Source organism: Marmota flaviventris, chromosome X, assembly GCF_047511675.1.
Source record: "Marmota flaviventris isolate mMarFla1 chromosome X, mMarFla1.hap1, whole genome shotgun sequence".
Lineage (NCBI taxonomy): Eukaryota > Metazoa > Chordata > Mammalia > Rodentia > Sciuridae > Marmota > Marmota flaviventris.
Genome location: NC_092518.1, coordinates 103,250,253 through 103,254,977, shown reverse-complemented (window position 1 = coordinate 103,254,977; position 4,725 = coordinate 103,250,253).

The window sequence follows — 4,725 nt, the reverse complement described above, 5'->3', positions numbered from 1 at the left end:
GATAAGCACACCAGGGTTCAATCCTTGGTACCAAAAAATAAATAAATAAATAAGAAAGAAAATAAAATCTTTTCTTTATCACACACTGCCAGAAGATCACAATCTCTCTCTCTCCTCTCTTGAGCACTTATAAGTTAAAAATAAATAGATAAAATTAAGGAAAATGCAAATGACTAAAGTAGGAAATGCAAGGCTGCATGACATGGTCGTTTGTAATCACCTCAATTGATACTCACAGCACATCCATGAATGAGGAATGAATGTTTTCTCCATTTTAAAGATTATTAAATTCAGAACCAGGCACAGTGGTACACCCTTGTAATTCCAGCTACTTGGGAGGCTAAAGCAGGATGATCAAGTTTGAGGCTACCCTCAGCAATTTAGCAAGACCCTAACTCAAAATTAAAAAAAAAAATACAAAGGGGGCTGGAGTTGTACCTCAGTGGTAGAGTGCTTGTGTAGCACATGCAAGGCACTGGGCCCAATCCTCAGCATGACATAAAAATAAATGAATAAAATAAAGGTATCATTTGCATCTTCTAAAAATATTACAAAAATACAAAGGGTTAAGCATGTAGCTCAGTGGTAGATAACCCCTGAATACAATGCCCAGTACCTCCCCGCCAAAAAAATCAAACTCAAGCAAAGTTAGGATAGGATACTCACCACATTAGCCAGGCAGCAAGTACTGAGTGAAGCAGGATTGATATATCACCAGTCTGGATACAGGGCATACAGGGCCTGCTCATTTACCTCTATGTCAGAATGTGATTTGCAGCAAATTTTGCCTAGGATGGACATCCATTGGGTAATTAACACACTGAAAGGGTGATTCACATTTCAAATATACATTATGATTCAATTTAAACATTCTGGTGAATTCTAGCATGCCTGGTTGACACAAAGGTAATACACAGCTAAGGCACCTGAGGGTGACTGAAGGTTAGATAACTCCAGAGTGCACCATGCAGGTCTGAGATGTGAGGGAACACTGAGCTGTCACACATGTCCCAGCCAGTCTACCATTATTACAACCCCTGGAGGTCTTTCATGTCACAACTGATCCAAAGCTGCAAATGGATCATGGACTGAGCAGCTAAGTCAGTGGGAGGAGGCAGAATCCAGCAAGAACCAGACTCAGGAGGAGGCACCTGCATGACAGTCAGAGAGGCTGTGGGACTGCCAGCCCTTGACCTCTTTTGGGGTGTGAACTGGTCAGTCACCAGTTTTTTGTAAGCAGATTTCTTAGCCAGACTGCAGAAACATGAGGCAGGGGCCACTTATGCATGAGGAAGAGGAGGTGAGGTCCCTAGCCCCATGATATTTTAGCGCTCCTCAAAATGGTTTATTTTATTTCCTAAAATGGTGCTGAAGATAAAGGTGGTTATGAAGGGGAAGACAGGAGAAATCAATATCAAAGTATGATATGAGAATAGAGCCCATTATTAGAAGTCATTTTCAATATTCGGGACACATACACCTCCCAGAACATCCACAAATCATGGTTTAAAAGAAGAGCCACAACGCCCTCCATCTGTCCTGGTGCTCTGTTATTTGGCAATCAAATTGGATTATTTCTCAACAAGAAATCAGGTCAATATTTCTAGAGAAAGAAAGGGCAGGTGGGAGGAGAAGGAGGCAGGGGAAGGGTGGAATCTCACCCTGGTCCACAGCAGAAGCCCAGCACAGGGAACACCTGAGGTAATGTAGAGGACCTGCAACCAGAAGTGCGTGGGTGAAGCACAGCACAGAATGCAGGTGCACCCAGAGCGTGGGCAGCGTGAGCATTCTCCATGCACTAAGCTCTGGGCAGGGGTCTACACTTGCACCATGAGGTGTTGAATTCCTTGTTACAAACCTGGAGTACTTGGTTTGTACTCCTCAAGAGGTTCTTTGACTTTCTTTCACAGGACATCTGAGATCCCTATAACTGCTGGGCAAACCCAGCCCTAAGATTCTACTCCCAGAGCTCCCGACTGTGTGGAGGGCTCTGATTTGGGCATCACCGCAAACACTCAAAGTAAGCTGCCAGCTAACAAATCGCCTCCACTTAAATACTGACTCTTGCTGGATTATTGGCTATAGGATATGAAGGGCTGTGGGTAATGCACAGTGAAAAAGTTTCACTAAGCGGTGGTGTGAAGTCTTCCTATCCCCATTCCCACAGAAAATAGCCAGAAAAAAAAAAAAAGAAAGAAAGAAAGAAAGGCCCCTTTCTCAGCTTGGGTATCCCCACAGGTTGCTCTGCAACACAGAGTTCCCATTCTGAGGGCACACACACCCCCCAACCCACTCCCACTCCATTTTCTCATGTTTTGTGCCTATTTTATGGCCATGTCTTTACATCTTTACACGAGCAGTTCTAAGCCCCAGCAACATGATAACAGCCAGTAGCTGGTGAGTAAGAATTAGTACCTTGGCTTCCAACCTTAGGTAGGCATCCTCGTCACCTGGAATGGTCACAAGATGACCAAATCCAGATACTGAGTACTCTTCCAGACTCTCCTGTCTGTGGAGGATCTCTGCGGATCACAGCCCAGAGTCTGGGAAGGCACACAGCTTGACCACAGCACCCAGGGCATGGAGTCTTAGCCCAGCTGAAGCCACTAATGAACTGGAACCTGGAGTCTACCAGGACAGGGAAGAACTTATAGCCAGTGCCTGGATGGTGATCCATGCTCCAGTAAACTCCCTGGGATATGGAAGCTTTGTTGTCCCTCCTGCTGTGAGTTGGAGCACCTGGCTTCCTGTTGCCAGTCCTTCCTCCAGGCCTCCAAGCTCTGTGATTGTAAGAATGGTCCACTTCACCTTTTGAATATAGCTCTAGCTGCTCTGGAGCTTATTTTAAAGGGGACTTTTTTTTCCTCCCTCTTTCTTCTCACTCTCCTCCTCCCTAACAGGATTAAGGAGCAGGGGTTATCTTTCCCGTTTTAGGCCTAGTTTCTCTCCTGGAGCACACACCTACCACAGGAAGGAGAGGCTGCGGGATCCAGGAAGTGACTATCTTCCAAATTAACCAGTGAATCACAATCCCTCCCCCCAAGATAACACCTGGACTTAAAGTCCTTGAATAGTTTCTTTGAAAGAGCTCTGTTCTCCTTGGTGGGCAGAATCACAGCCTCTAGGACTGAAGTCCCCTATGTTTTTCCTTTGCTAGCAAAGCAATAAACTTTTTTTTTTTCTTTTTCTAAAAGCCATATCCTCATTGTGGAACTCAGGCAGCCTGAGGACAGGCAGCAGCCCCTCTACCTAAATGCTTTCATTTCACTTCATGCTTCCTGCAGGATTAAGAGAGGGTTTTGAAATGCATTCCATGCTCAAACCTGGTTGTGGGGTAGGATCCAAGCTCCAGGCAGCAGCCATTTTCCTTGGAACGGGCTGGGTCCAGGCCTCCTGTCCCTGGGGCCCCTTCTCACCCTTTCTGAGCAAAGGCCACACTAGATCCAAAGCCTATGAGACCCACCTTCCCTTGGGCATCAGGGCAGGGGCAATGCCTTCTGGGCACCAAAGGAAATACTTTCATGCAGGCTTTCAGTGAATAAATTGTGGAAACTGCCCTGATATTAGGCATCTGGAAATAGAATTTGATTTGAGCCAGGAGAGTAAGGCATGGTTGGTGATATATGGAGAGTAGGATTCTGCTCTTATTTAAGTTTTTGAGGTTTTCAAGATGGCAGAATAGAGGAGGTCACTTTCCTGAATGCTCCATGGAGTGAAACAAAGAATGTAGACAGCAGCTTCTGTGTAAGCTGCGTGAACAACAACAAAAAAAGTGGGGGTACTTTACTGGAATTTAAAACTGGACGTTCAAAACAGATCAGGGACTCAGGAGGTTGGATATAATAAAATAAGGAAGAAATCTGCAGCAGCACAGCCATTGCTTCAGCTGGGCCAGAAGCACCAGCCAGAGTGGTCCCTCCAAGAGCATAGTGGAGGGATAAGGGAATTAAAGTTTTGGTGCATTTAGAGACCAAGGACATTGCCTGGTAAACCTGAATGATGTGCTGCACAATATCCGTGTGTGGGGAAAGAAGCTGCCATTATCTCCAGGCAGCATGCAGAGGACAAAGGAAGGAACAATTCTGCAGCCGCTAGGCAGGGGCCAGTCCTAAGGAAGCCAATTCCTGGCAAACCCAAGAGTTGGCCCCAAATACAAGCCCAGTAAACACATACTGCACGACACAGAGTGTGCTTAAGTGACCCGAAGAAAATCAGATGTGAAGAGAGGTTTACACAGAGGACAACTGGTTGTGGAAATCCACCTGGCTCAATTCCTGCCCCCACCTCTAAAACAGCTGCTTGCAGGACCAGCTGGGGCTGGGAGAAATGCATCTGGCTGGGAACTAGGAAGGGCAGGGGCAGGAGAAATTGTTTGGAGACAGAATCTGAGACCAGGAAATGTGGGGTCTGAAGGTGACATAGGGGACTAAGAATTGGATCCCCTACCACATAAGTTTACCAGCAAGTACTGGGTGCTAGAGGTGCACTGATTTAAAACATCCAGGCCAATTGGCATTCAGCAAAAAGCCTGGAGCCATCTAAGCCTAAACACTGCCTCCAGGAATTCTGCCTAAGGCATTATCTTTCTTACTCCTGCAATCCAGAGGGCGGAGCATCACACTCCAGAGGACCCTACCTAAAACTGCTGAGAAAAGAAACTGAGAATCTTTTGAATTCCAATGGAAAGAATTCTTTAACTTTTCATCAAAGTCTTTTTAAAAAAAA